The sequence below is a fragment of the Jaculus jaculus genome, chromosome 13 (assembly GCF_020740685.1).
Source record: "Jaculus jaculus isolate mJacJac1 chromosome 13, mJacJac1.mat.Y.cur, whole genome shotgun sequence".
Lineage (NCBI taxonomy): Eukaryota > Metazoa > Chordata > Mammalia > Rodentia > Dipodidae > Jaculus > Jaculus jaculus.
In genome coordinates, this window is record NC_059114.1 from 2,414,458 (window position 1) to 2,428,735 (window position 14,278).

At 48.8% G+C, this 14,278-nt stretch overlaps 7 non-coding genes across 7 annotated transcripts; 6 read left to right on the top strand and 1 right to left on the bottom strand.

Annotated features, from left to right (window-relative positions):
• Positions 1–1,754: 1,754 nt before the first annotated feature.
• On the bottom strand, positions 1,755–1,828 carry Trnat-agu. The gene has a single exon. It is a non-coding gene; the product is annotated as a tRNA-Thr (tRNA).
• Positions 1,829–5,202: 3,374 nt separating this feature from the next.
• Trnaa-agc lies at positions 5,203–5,274 on the top strand. Its single transcript has one exon. It is a non-coding gene; the product is annotated as a tRNA-Ala (tRNA).
• A 615-nt stretch (positions 5,275–5,889) lies between these two features.
• On the top strand, positions 5,890–5,961 carry Trnaa-agc. The gene has a single exon. It is a non-coding gene; the product is annotated as a tRNA-Ala (tRNA).
• Positions 5,962–7,212: 1,251 nt separating this feature from the next.
• Trnaa-ugc lies at positions 7,213–7,284 on the top strand. Its single transcript has one exon. It is a non-coding gene; the product is annotated as a tRNA-Ala (tRNA).
• A 1,623-nt stretch (positions 7,285–8,907) lies between these two features.
• On the top strand, positions 8,908–8,980 carry Trnak-uuu. Its single transcript has one exon. It is a non-coding gene; the product is annotated as a tRNA-Lys (tRNA).
• A 1,599-nt stretch (positions 8,981–10,579) lies between these two features.
• Trnaa-cgc lies at positions 10,580–10,651 on the top strand. Its single transcript has one exon. It is a non-coding gene; the product is annotated as a tRNA-Ala (tRNA).
• Positions 10,652–12,835: 2,184 nt separating this feature from the next.
• Trnaa-agc lies at positions 12,836–12,907 on the top strand. The gene has a single exon. It is a non-coding gene; the product is annotated as a tRNA-Ala (tRNA).
• Positions 12,908–14,278: the final 1,371 nt, after the last annotated feature.

A 14,278-nucleotide genomic window follows, 5' to 3' on the forward strand; every position in this document is an offset into this window, starting at 1 on the left:
CTTGTTAGGCTTCACGGGCAAATGCCTTAATTGCTGAGCCATCTCTCCATCCAGTACCCCCGCTCCCACCTACCAAGTATTCTCTTTGGTAAGAGATTATATGTGTTGTTTCTGGGTGCATGCAGACACACAGGGAGAAGAGAGAGACAGAGAGGGAGAGAGAGAGAGAGAGAGAGAGAGAGAGAGAGAGAGAGAGAGAGATGGATGGATGGAGGGAGGGAGAGACAGAGCAACATCCAAGCGCTGTATCTTCCCTCCTGGGCATTGGGACCTGTTGTTGCTGTAGACGAGGATGGAGGGCTTGGGCAGCACAGAACACGTTGGAGGATGGAAAAAGCACAGTGCCCATGGGTGCTGCGTCTTGTAGCCCGCTTCACATGTGTGTTACCTATGAAAACACTCATTTTCTATATTCTTTGGAAAACCCTTTCCTTTCTTTTTGAAGCAGGGTCTTACTCCAGCCTAGGCTTTCTTGGAAATCACTCTATAGCAGGCTGGCCTCAAACTCATGAGGCTCCTCCTACCTCCACTTTCCAAGTGCTGGGGCCAAAGGCATGAGCCACCACACTCAACATTTTTCTTTAAACCTATACTCTGAAGGTAACTGAATTCTAGACAAATTGCTTGCCTCATAGGAAATCTACAAGACCAACATACCCTGCCGTGAAAATCTAGGAAGAGCACTGCAACAGGCTATGTACAAAGTGAGTGGATCCCTCTCTGCTCTATGCTTGTGGTTTGGGACTTAGCCCAGGACCTCGCACATGCTGTAGAACAAGTGTTCTACTACTGAGCTACTTCCCGGCCTCTTTCTTTCTTTTCTTCTTTTTCTTGTTCTTTTCTTTCTTTTTTTTTTTTTTTTTTGAGATAGGGCCTCGCTCTAGACCAGGCTGACCTGGAATTCACTCTGTGTTCTCAAGGGTGGCCTTGAACTCATGGTGCTCCTCCTCCTACCTCTGCCTTCCAAGTGCTGGGATTAAAGGCGTGTGCCACCATGCCCAGCACCAGCCTCTTATTTCTGATATTTTCCTTAATTTCATGCCCTGAGAAATGATTTCATAATGGCAAGATGGGGATAGAGAGAGGGAAGGAGGGAGAGAGAGAAAGAAGGAAGGAAGGAAGGAAGGGAGGGAGGAGGGGAGGGAGAAAGGCATCTTATTGTGCACATTCAATGGTACCTTTCTCCTCTTATTTACATAAGGGACTTGGTACTTTCGTTTGCACTGCCTTTAATGACATCTGTCTCCTACTATTTGGGTAAGGGACTTGGTATTTCAATTTGCACTGCACAGATACAAGGAGCACCGGCCCTGATCACTATTAAGTTGGCATTCACAGTTTTCTGTCACGAGTTTCTTGAAGATCTCCAAGCTCCCCACCCCAGTTTTCTCATATGCCTGAACGTTGGGTTATAACCTCAGCCCTGGTGAGTATCTTACTACCCACACGAACATTCTCCTGTCTGTGTGTGAACTTGTTTTAGTTGTTCTTAGTTCTTTATATGAAGACTGGAATACCCAAGATAATATGACACAGAAAATCCAAGTAGAAAAATGTGAGTTGGAAATCCGTCATAAACCAGACGTTAGGATTTAACATTATCACCAACATCATTGTCACAGTCCTGTGTTCATCCTGTGAACATCTGGCTCCCTTGACAAAGATTTTTAGGCCTGAATTATGGCAAGAGTTGGAGGTTAAAGGAACCACAAAAACATCCTGAGAGGAGGATGCTCCACAGTTACATGATACCAAGGCCCTGCTGGGATTTGAACCCAGGATCTCCTGTTTACTAGACAGGCGCTTTAACCAGCTAAGCCACAGAGCCCCTGGGGCGGATGGCTGCTTTCCTCTTATCAGAGTATGGGCTCATAGCTCTGCAGAGGCACGTCACAAGTACCTGGGAATTAAATGATGAATGGAGCTTCTCATTTATTCATGATCATCAGGCCACAGTGACAGATGCTGGAACTGCAGACTCAGCGATGATTCCTTCTCTTTTTCTCAGGGTCATATTTTACAAAATACTCTTCCTCACCCATGTACACACATCATGCCAAAGCAGAAGTGGACTTCAGTTGTCAAGGTCATTCATGAGTGACAAATACATTAAGAATCACCAAGTCCTGAGTTGAATCTCCAATACTGGGGCTAGGAGAGGGAGAAAGAGAAGGGGGGGGAGGGGGGGGAAATTACAGTTATGAATTCAATACGAAACAAAGCTAGAGTATTCTTAGGTGAAGATTTGAACTCCAACATGCCACTGGCTATCAATGATATCACACTAAGATTGTCATGCTATTAGCTCGATAATATTCCCAGCCCACAGCAGAATAATCTTTCTTCACATGGATTTAAATAAAAGCATGCACTTTGCCAAGACCCAGATTCAAACCAGAGACCTTTAGAGCCTAAATCTCATCCTCTCCTAGCTGAGGTGGGTCAGCCATGCAGGGTGGGGCTCTCTTCCAGTTCAGTATCACGTTGTTCAATATCTCCATTGTTTTCATCACTTTTTTCTTTTTTTAGAATGGTTCAGGGTTCATAGATGTGGTTGATTGTCCAATGCAGACACTCTCTTGGAAGGTTCTGGAGTCCCATTCTCTCCCATGCTGCGGGCTCCATCCAGTTCTGGCTGTGTGGACGGACGGACGGATGGATGGATGGATGGATGGATGGACGGACGGACACAGGGAGGGAAGAAAAGTGACATTAGTACCAAAGGCTTTTCTGATCTTCCATATCTTGGTGAGTGATCTAAGCACAGCTCCTAAAATTAAGGAAACTAAAGAAAAAAACTTCTGGAGTCACTTATTTCTCTTATATTCTAAGTACTGAGTCCTCCAGCATCTTCAAAAATGCTGAGAACTCAATGGCTGGATAACTTTGCTAAAATAATACAAAATAGGCAAACATTACTAGTTTAAATATTCATCCCCATGCCCCTAATTACAAGAAGACAGCTGTCATTAAAAAAATTAGAAAATTAGGGCTGGGGAGGTAGCTTAGCAGTTAAGGCACTTGCCTGCAAAGCCAAGGACATCGGCTCCCCAGGACCCATGTAAGCCAGATGCACAAGGTGGCACATGCATCTGGAATTCATTTGCAGTGGCTGGAGGCCCTGGAGCACCCATTCTCTCTCTCTCTCTCTATCTCATCCCTCCCCTTCTCTCAAATAAATCTTGGTGGTACATACTTTTAATCCCAGCACTTGGAAGACAGAGGTAGGAGGATTGCCATGAGTTCACCACATAGTGAGTTTCTGGTCAGCCTGGGCCAGTATGAAACCCTACCAAAAATTAAGTAAGTAAATATAGAAAATTAGCCAAAGGCAGGTGAGAAGTACTTACACTTTGGTGTCTAGACACAAAGTGGCCCTGGTTTTCATGGTCTCACAGTGGCTGACGGCACTTACACAAGACCTGCATAACAGGCTGGAAGAAAAATGATGACATCCTACAGAACAGAGACCAGTTGGAAAGAAGGGATTCAGTGGAGGAGGGATTTGAAGTGGGAAAGGGGAGGGTGGTAGGAAGGGATTATGATCATAGTACATTGCCTATATGTAGGGAAGATGTCAAGAAAAAGAAAAAAATAGAAAATTAAAAATGATCGTTCTGGGGCTGGAGAGATGGCTTAGTGGTTAAGTGCTTGCTTGTGAAGCCTAAGGACCCAGGTTCTATTCCCCAGGACCCACGTAATCCAGATGCACAAGGTGGCGCATGCATCTGGAGTTTCTTTGCAGTGGCTGGAGGCCCTGGTGTACCTATTCTCTCTCTCTCCATCTGCCTCCTTCTCTTTCTGTCTGTCTGTCGCTCTCAAATAAATAAAAAAAAATAATGATCTTTCTCATTGCAAAAGGACTGCTTCATAAAATGGTTTTTCATGAAAACAAGACTGCAACCAAATTACTCTCTGGTTGGCTTATTTGGCCTAACCTTTAAGTCTTACTCCACCCCGTGTCCAGGAGCAGTCTGGACCATAGATTTTTTTTTTTTTTTTGTGACAGTACTTCCTGCAATATTTCCTCTGGTGGATCACCATAGTTATTACCTATCATACCCAAGTTGTGTCTTAAATTTTCAGGCACCATGAATTCGTGAAGTTCAAAATCAAATGAGCACACCCCCCCCCCCTTAGGTTGCCATCTGACAGAAGCAAAAATCCAAGTCCATTCACCACTGGCAGGACTACACGCTCCTCTTTCAGTAGCTGGGTGAAAAGCAACCTCATCCGGACAAGATAAACAGAGTCTTCCTGTGGGACCTGCTTGTCGGGGAAGCATGGAGCCTGACTATGGTGGTGGTGGAACAGGGCAGAGATGAACCCTCATCCAATGCTGTCAGGTAACTTCTCATGGAAACCTTCCCTCAGCAGCCGTGCCCTTGCTGGCATCTTCTGCCTTCTCTCCATCCCCGCCTGCCTTGCCGTCCCCACCGCTTTCCCAGTCATCCCTCTCCTGGTATCTAAGCCCTCAGATGTTACACCAGACGAAACGGCACCGTCAAAGCCACACACGTTCCTCTTGCAAGGCACAGTCCCCAGCACAGGTGTCTGAGCAGCCGAGTGAAGGTGGAAACGTTTAGGTCTGGAGTCCAGCAACACAGGGACACAGAGGGCCGCTCAGACAAAGGGGCTCTTGTGCAAGGTGGGGCGATTCCAGTTAGGCTCAATAGTTTTCTTCTTTTTCTTATTATTTATTTATTTTTTTCTATAGTTTTCTTCTTTTGTGTTCACTTTGTTCTGGAAGGATTCGGTTTGCAAAAGGCTCTGAGTGGCCGCGAGCAGCTGCTGGATCCCCAGGGCTCAGAGAACAGTGGTCAGTCTTTGGGACAGTCTTGATTTCCCCCACCAAAACCCACCTGTTTTCATCTCTCCAAGAACCAGGGTTAGCGCCCCCCCCCCCCCCCCCCCCACACACACACACACTGCCTCTTAGGTATTCTGCAGACACCAGGGAAGGCGATGATGGAGCAGGACACTCCACCCTGCTGCCCTGGTGGGAAGGTGGCCTGCAGCAGCCTAGGCAGGTCCCACATGCTGAGGACCCCAGCAGTAAGGACGGGAGCTTTTGGACCAGCAGGCAACACCAGGGTTTCAGAAGTAGCAGAGTGAAGAGCAGACACTGTCAGGTTCCCTGGAGTCTTGGTGAGCAGTGAGGGCAGCGTCAGGTTCTGTTAGAAGAGGAGGTAAAGTCACAGAGGGGGTGTAGCTCAGTGGTAGAGCGCGTGCTTAGCATGCACGAGGCCCTGGGTTCGATCCCCAGCACCTCCAGTTGGGAGTTGATCTTATCTTTTAGCTCTGCCAGATATAGGAAAAACACTCTTCAGGTACAGTGGGAGATTAGCCTCCTGGGATCAATTCTCTTATACTTCCCCCAACCCCAGACATGTTCGGGCCAAAAGAATTGTCATACTGATGTCATTTGCATAACTCTCTGTTATCGTCTTGGTAGTTCCGGTCTTGTGAGAAAGGGAGAAAGGGAGGGAAGGAGGGAGGGAGGAAAGGAGGGAGGGAGGGAGGGAGGGAGGGAGGAAACCACTGCAGGCCATTCAAGTGACCTGAGCTTCTCTTCAGCCACTGCGAGCCTTCCTTGTTGACCGAGGCTCACGGTACTCTGGATTTATGAAGTGACTGACAGTGGGGAAGAGGGAGCAATAATAATCTACTACGAAGAGAACCTACTACATAGAAAACCGCTCAGACGGTTCCTAACACAAAACTGTGCTGAACCATCAGGAGGCCTGAGTCAAGGACTGAAACACAAGGGTAGAACTGTCTTTAAATGGTTTCCTGCAACTTATAGATCGGGTTTAAGAAGCCACCGATTTTCTTGACAAACAGGTAAGAACGGTTTCCAGTTTTGTTAGAAGACCACTTAGGAGCAGTGGGGGTGTAGCTCAGTGGTAGAGCGCGTGCTTAGCATGCACGAGGCCCTGGGTTCGATCCCCAGCACCTCCAAGTGTATCTTTCTTGATGTTACCTTTTTGTTCTGTGGGTTCAACCCAAGAGAGGAAATAAGATAAGGCCTATAACACCTGCAAGTGTGATGGAGAAGGTGCAGAGCCCCCATAACATAACTGTTAGATCCCCTGCCAGGTATGCTCATTCAAAATAAAGTAATAGTAGTGGTGTAACTTGCACAGCTCTCTGTTCTGTATTTTCTCAGTAGTTCAGGTTTTGGTTAAAAGGAAGGATTACATTTCAGGTGGTTGAAATGACCTCAGTGTCCACTCAACCAGACCCAGCCTCATTTAATAAGCAATTGAACAAGGCTAACAATATGAGGGACATTTGACAAAAAAAATATTATCACAGCTGCAAAAAGGTAACAATAATATTTCATAATACAATTCTGATAAAAGTATGTTATCCAAACACACTTGCACCCACACCCACACCCACAACTCTCTTACAAATTTAACAATAAGGAGGCAGAGGTAGGAGGATCACTGAGTTTGAGTTCACCCTGAGACTACATAATGAATTCCAGGTCTGCCTGGGGAACCCCCCCATGAAAAAAAAAGAAAAAAGCAATAAGAAGATAAGACAACCTAATTACTGTACGGGCAAATGATCTGGATTCTCCTGACAGATTTCCCTGAAACAACGCTAGGTAGGTTACACGCCTACCAACAGCCAAGACCCAACACACGGGCAACACCCACTGCTGGTGAGGCAGGTGTGGAACCGCGGAGTTCTCATTCTCCTGTTGGGACGGACAATGGTGCCAACACCTTGAAAGGAAATGTAGCAGTTTTTCTTTAAAAACTAAACATGTTCTCAACACATGACCCAGCAATTGAGGTCATTAGTTTGTACCCAAATAAGACAAGCACTTTTTTTTTTGGTGTTTAAAAAAAAACTTACCAATGACCTCCATACATGCAGACAATATGCTATGATCATAATTCCCTCTCACCACCCTTTTCCCCTTCCTTAGCCCCCCTCCAGTGAATCCCCCGTCCCAACTAGTCTCTCTCTTTTTTTTCTGTTACATAGGTCTTGTGTAGGTAGTGTCAGTCCCTGTAAGGTCATGAATGCTGTGGCCGCTTTGTGTCTTGAAGACAGTGTTGCAAAGCACTCCTCCGCTTCCTTTGGCGCTAGGACCGCATGGCATGAGCAGAGGCTGGACAGATATTACTTTCTCTGGAGTCTTGGCAAGCAAGTGAGAGTGGCACCCAGTTAGCCAGGAGCAGCAGTGGCTGTTACGGGGGTGTAGCTCAATGGTAGAGCGCGTGCTTTGCATGCACGAGGCCCTGGGTTCGATCCCCAGCACCTCCATAGGGTAGGAAGTTCTCACATAAACAAGAGAGTTCTTTTATCTTTATTCATTAATGGGAAGAGAGAGGGAGGGAGAGAGAAAAAATGAGTGCACTAGGGTCTCTTGCAGTCACAGATAAACTGCATGCACCACTTTATGCATCCGGCTTTACAAGGCCACTAGTGAATTGAACCCAGGATGTCAGGCTTTGTAAACAAGCACCTTTAACTTCTGAGTCTTCTCTCTAGCTCCCCAATTTAACTCAGTGAACTATTTTTTTTTCTTTGTTTCCTTTTGCCACTCTGTAGCCCAGGCTGCCTCCAAACTCAGCAATTCTCTTGCTTCGGCTTCCAGAAACAGCCTATCACTGTGCTAAACTATACTAGCCAAGTCTTTTTTTTTTTTAATTAATACTAGCCAACTCTTAAAAGAAAAAAAAAAAAACCGCAGATAACTAACAACAGTATTTTAAAAAGAAAGCTCCTACCCTTCAGTTATCTGTGGCTCAGTGGCAGGGTTCCTATTCCATACCTGCCGCGTCCCGGTTTCAATTGCAGCCCTTTCTAGGTGGGCGTTTTACCAGCACCGCCGCGCGCACTTTTTCACGGCTCATTCCCACCCCCGGAGGCTCAGCGGGTCCCAGAAGGACGTGCCGGTTAGCTCATCCCAGCCCCAAGACCCAGCGTGTTCTTGGGTCCCCAGCTTTCTCCTTCTCTGCCTATAAAGCTGCCTAAACCGAGACAAGGGTGACGTGGAGTGACGCACAGAAGATGAGATAAATGAGGCCTGGAGTGTTGCAGGTCCTTTGCAGGAGAAGAAACGGTCCAGGCAGAAATACTTAGGAAACACGCAGAGCCACCGCGCGGGCGGAGCAGGCCTCGGGCCGCCGGCTGCGGCTTCCCCGTCCTCCCCTCAACTGCCCCCCACTCCTCCTTCCTCCTTCTCCCCTTACTCTTCCTCCTCCTCCTTCCCTCCTCCATCCTCCTCCAACCCCCTCAACCTCCATATCCCCCTCCCTTCGTTTTCCCCCTCCCCTCTCCCTCCTTCCCTTTCTCCCCTCCTCCTCCCCTTCCCTCCTCGTCCATCCTCTTCCTCCCCCTCCCTTCCCCCTCCTCCCCTGCTCGCCCTCCTCCCCTCTTCCCCGTCCGCCTCCCAGTTGAAAGACCCAGAGGTGTGTAGCACCGAGCGCAGAGACCCCCACGCTTTCTTCGGAAGTCACTATTCTGTGTGACATCACCCCAAGTAGGGGTCTAGCGGCGGGAGGATGAGGCTTGGTATTTAGAAATCTCCCCCGGTGGAGCCTCGACACCTGGTGCGGACCGCAGGGAAGACTTCCCTCCCCCCATTGGCCGCAGGCCGGGTTGGGCGGGCTCGGGCTCCGGCGCGGGTCGGGCTCGCAGCCCCGCGGGGAAAGGCTGGCGGAGCGCTTGGCAGCCCCGGGAAGGCCCGTGCGTGCCGCCGGGTCCCGGGCTCCGCGCGGCGGCCACGTGTCTGGTGGTCAGCCCGTGCTGTGGTGATGGTCAGGCACAAGGAGGACGCGAAGGGCTTTCGTCAACAACCCTTGCTTAAAGGACAGACGATTAACAAAAAGAAGATCAAATGTCACCCTTTACCTAGCCTGTCACAGGGGGTCGCGACAGGGAGCCCGGATAGCTCAGTCGGTAGAGCATCAGACTTTTAATCTGAGGGTCCAGGGTTCAAGTCCCTGTTCGGGCGTTCCACGTCCCTTTTGTCTTCTCCTTTACAAACGAGGGGACAGGTCTACAAGTCTGCAGGCATTTTGTTTCATGAGCAGAAAAGAGATACGGGGCCAGGTGCAGGCGCATCCAGTCACGGTAAGAGGGGTTGTCTTCTGCGCGATGGAAGGCTCTCTTTGCTCTGTGGTTCCAATTGCAAAACTTAGAGCCTTATGGGAAAGTAGGATGACCTGGGACTTTCTCAAAATTTCCAGGAAGCGCTCAGATATCCAGGAAAGGTTATTGCGGTTTCCCTTTGGCCCATATGAAGCTTGTTCACGTTCTTAGCTTTTGACTGGATCAAGCCGCCATCCAAGTGGGCTCTTGAACTTTCCTTATATGAAGCCTCAGCCCTCCCTAAGATGGTCTGCACTCGGCAAGACCTCTAAGGGTCTTTCAGGATCTTACCAGCTGCTAGAAGAGACCTCTTCCCTTCCCGTTTGACCAGGGATCAAATCTTTTCCTCACCGAAGCATCGCGAAACGCAGGTTATGTATGGTTCTCAGTTCTCTCCCACCAACTGTCTTTTTTCTACCATCTTTTATTATTATTATTATTTGTTGTTGTTGTTTTTGGAGGTAGGGTCTTGCTCTAGGCCAGGCTGACCGGGAATTCACTATGTAATCTGCTCTCAGGCTGGCCTGGACCTCATGGCGATCCTCCTACCTCTGCTTCCTGAGTGCTGGGATTCAAGGCGTGTGCCACCATGCCGAGACTCTGCCATCTTTTAATTTTTATTATTAATTAGAGAGATTGAGAGAGAAGTGAGAGAGAGCATGAGGTAGGGCCCTTGCACAAAATGTTTAGGGCTCTGAGTTTGTCACGTGCGCGCACACATGCACATGCACACATCTGTGAAGAAGCAAAAAAGCATTCCACTAAAATCACTTAATTATTCTTCGAGTGGGCAGGCCTGAAGCTTGGTCCTGGATGATGGCTGCTCTCTGAGACTGTAGCCCTCTGAAAAACCAGGTTCTAACTGGGCCTGGTGGCTTGTGTCTGCCATTCCAGCACTTGAGAGACTGAGGCAGGAGGATTGCTGAGAGTTCAAGGCCAGCCTGGGCTAGAGAGTGAGACCCTGTCTCCACATAGAAATATCAATGCATAACTTCATTAACAAATAAAATAAATTCTGAGCAGCAGTTAAGCCCCTTGAGGTCTCTCATGCTTTCTGTGAGGAGACCGCAGCACCATCTGGGCAACCCCAGGGTTTGGTTGCGGTGCGGGACGGAGACTTTGCTGGCCTTAGATCTGCGGTCTGTGGCTGGTCTTGTCATCCCCATGAGTGTCTCTAGAGCCTTCTCTTTCATTTTAATCAAGCCCATCCTGCTGGTCACTGCTTTCCTGCTCCTGTGTTTTCTGACATTTCTGTATTTGCAGAGCGTCTGGGCCTGGCCGATCCTGCTCAGGTGGCCAAGCCTTTATCTGTGGGCCTTGCCTGGATGGAAGCTGCTCAGGTGGGGCCAGTCGAGGCTGTGGGTGGAATTCCTCCTGACATCACCACTCCAGGGCTGGACACACACGCGACTGAAAGGCTGTTAAAAGAACATGATTTCTGCCCAGCTCATGTGGTGTACTGGGGGATGTAGCTCAGTGGTAGAGCGCATGCTTCGCATGTATGAGGCCCCGGGTTCGATCCCCGGCATCTCCAATGTTGCTTTTTCCTTTGTGGCTCAATTCAGTCTTTGATCTAGAATTACCAACTGTTTTGCCTTTTCTTGCTTTTCTCATGATCACTTCCTTTGAATCAAGCTTTTTTTCTTTTTCTTGTGTTTTTGTATTTCTTTTCCCTCTGGTTAATTAACCACCTCTGTCTTGCCTGCTTCCTGGGAGGTTCCCCAGTCTCGTCTGGGGTAACTTCAGACTGTAAGCACATCAGGGGGAAAGGGACAGAGTGGCAGGTGAAAGGATTTAACCTCTGTCAAAGGAGCTGTGAGCCAGCCCCACTCTGCAGGTGGAAACAATCAGGAAACATACTTCTTTGTGTATGTAAATGGATGAGGTGGGGGAGGTGTGGTGGGGCTGGGGGAGTGTGCATTGTACACACTGAGGTTGACATTGCACATCTGTCTTCAGGACGCCCCTCAGTAGAAGAATCTCTCATGTGTTGTGGTCATTACCCCAGCTACTGTTTTTTTCTTTTTTTTAAATTTGTGCATATTTGGTCCTACTCAAGATTTCTGGGTAGGAGAACCTGCCATACCTGTTGTGAGAGCTTTGGGAAAGTTGTGAAGGTGAAAAAGAGCCAGGGGAACCCAGTCTGACGTCCCAGCTCCTCCCGGCAGAGGCATGAGGGTCCCAAGTTCAAGGTCCACTGAGCAATTTAGGGTAAGAACAGTGCTTGTGTAGCATGTACAATGTTCTGCATCAGTCCCCAGGACCACCCACCACCACCACCATGAAAAGAGCCCGAGGAAATGAAAGCCAAGTTGGAAAACCATTACCTGACAGTCTGAGAACTGAACTAAGTTTGAATTCTGGACATTTTATTTACTTATTAAGTTTCTGCTGGTCAAGAACTTGTGTCCTTCTGCCTCATCCTCCAAAGTGCTGGAAAGGAGCTAAAACTTTAAGATTTCACAGAACTTTCCAGCACTATTGTCTCACATTGGAAATTATATCTTAGGAAATTTCATTTGAATTCCTGGTTCCGGGGCTGACGGTGTGCATGGTGGTAGAACAGTGACTTAGCACAGGAGAAGTTGTGGGTTCAATTTCAAAATGATTCAAATGAAGTTAAGTTTTCCATAATTTCTTACGATGTTGTTAATGACATAAATGACACACATAGTTTTAAAATAAAATTTCCATTTCTGCTGGGTGTGGTGGCACACACCTTTAAATATCAGCACTGGGGAGGCAGAGGTAGGACTTTCTGTTTTGTGTGTTCATTTTTGGCTTATTTTGAGACAAAGTTTTGATATGTATTTCAGGTCGGCTTGAACTCATTATGTAGCTAGGTTCTCCACGAACTTGTGGCAATCCTCCTGCCTCAGTCTCCGAGGGCTGACGTTGCAGGTGAGACTCACCATGCAGCAGCCTATGACATCTTAACCGCCAGTGGGGTCACAGCCCTATCATTGAGACAGCCTCGGGGCAGAAGGAAAAGAAAAGCCCGACTTTCATTTAGGGAACTTACTGGTACAAACCCGGTACTGCTGAATTAGGATGCCCTCCCCCAGGAGAGGGCGAGAAAGATTGTCATCTTGTCAAGCTACCTTTTCTCAGTCCCATTCCCCTCTCCTGCCATCCTCTGCCTGTGTTGGCCTCAGCCCTGCCTCAGTTTACCCTGAGCTGCCCAGTAGGGATAAGATCCAATTCTGAGAAGTGGGAAAGGGGCCCGGATGCTCAGAGAGGTGCCGCCAGCCATCAGCAGGGAGCCGGGCTGGCTTCAGAGGCAGAGCAAGGTGCAGCGGCTCCTCATTCCCAGGGTTTGGTTGACATGCTCTGAGTAAAATGTAGATGAGGAGGTGGCGGGAAATAGTCCCGACATCTTGACCCTTTAACTAATTCTCCCCTGGGCTGCGACAGGGGAATTACATTCCGAGCCCTGTCCTCCACTGGCCTCTGGATCCCCGAGCAGGACTCGGAGAAGGTATCGTTGGTCCTTTGGCAAAGCATTTACTCTGTTTCCTTTGCCTTATGGTATTTTTGGAAGAAAGGGGCTCAGGAAGGGAGGAGGATCCGGGAGACTTTCTTGCTAGATTTACCACCGACCCCAGGCTGTTTGCGGCTGGGTCAAAATCCCTTCGTGACAGAAGGGAGGAAGATGGAAATTAAAATAATAATTTTACATTTCATGGGGATGAGTTAAAATCGAGAGTTCTGCGTGGTGGGGGATGTAGCTCAGTGGTAGAGCGCATGCTTAGCATGCATGAGGTCCCGGGTTCGATCCCCAGCATCTCCATCTTTTTGCCTTTCCCTATCTTCACTGTGGGACCCCTCTTCTATTGCATCCTGAGACCCGGGTGCTTACATCTTGCTCTTCTTGATTTTAGAACGGCACTCTTCTCCGTCTTCAGCAGCGTCTACCCGGGCCGATGGGACAAAGGGGCGTCGAGATGCTGCGGGGAAGTGACCCTCGCGGTGCGCACGCCGCGTTGGCCGGCGGGGGACGAGCGGTCGGCCGCCTGGTTTGGGGCCCGCGAGCTCCGGGGCGGGGAGCCGCCGCCCCCTGCCGGTGGCTCGGCGAACTGCGCGTCGCTGTGACGCTGGGCTCTCTGCACCCCAAAACTGCTCGCTGCAGGACTCTGCCTCCTCTGTCCCCCGCGACTTCCTCCCCTATTCCCGGCACCCTCCTCAAAAAACAACAACAACAAAAACAAAAACAAAACCCATCGCTTTTTCAAGCTAGTGCTTTTGTATCACTCCAGTGAGAAGCTTTTTTTTTTAAGCCATTTCAGTGTGGCATCTCTCCGTCTTGGAGCTTTTGTCTCGATTTCCACCTGGTGACGTTGTGTCTTAGCAAATAAAGAGAGTTTAGAAGAGAGTTTTCCTGTGAGGGGGGAAAAAGAAGGAAGCCTGTCGAGTGCCAATATTCGTCTTTTTCTATCTTTTCCTGACCACTGATGAAATATGACCAGCCACCTCACACTCCCATGCCTTCCCGGCCATGGGGCGCTGTCCCTGTAACTGCTGGCCAAACTCTTCCTTAATTTGCTTTTGGCAGATATTGTGAGAAAAGTACTTTTCTTGTCATGTGACCAACATCCCTGGCTTAGACAAGTTAAGGTTGGAAAGATTGATTTTGGTTCTTAGTTCAAGGGGGTGGGGCATCGAGGAGGGGGTGCCAGCACTCAGCTGGCTTTCTCTGCTCTCTCCTCTCCCTCTCTCCCTCGTTTTTCCTGATAAGGTCTCAGACTGGCCCAGGCTGACATGGAGCTCACAGTGATCCTCCTACCTTAGCCTACTGGGGCTTAAGGTGTGCACCACTATGCCAGGCTTACCGGCAATCTCGGGATGATTTCAAGCTCGCTGGAGGTTGTGTGTAGATACATAAAAAAACACTATTTATATATCTTGAATCTTGAGTATCCATGGATTTGGTGTCCAAGGCGTCCTGGACCCAATTTCCCTGTGAACGGGGGTTGGCTGCACCTACCTCCTCCAAGCAAGGGTCCACGGGGAGTACCCGAGAAAAAGAACGCCAAAGCAGAGGGCAGGAAGGTGGATTTCTCAAGGTTGTTGCATCTCCCCAAGGTCTGTGGGTTTTGGCTCTCTTGTCTGAGCACTTTTCTAAGACCTTAGGGGACAGGAAAGGAAGGGCTCTGTAGGTTTG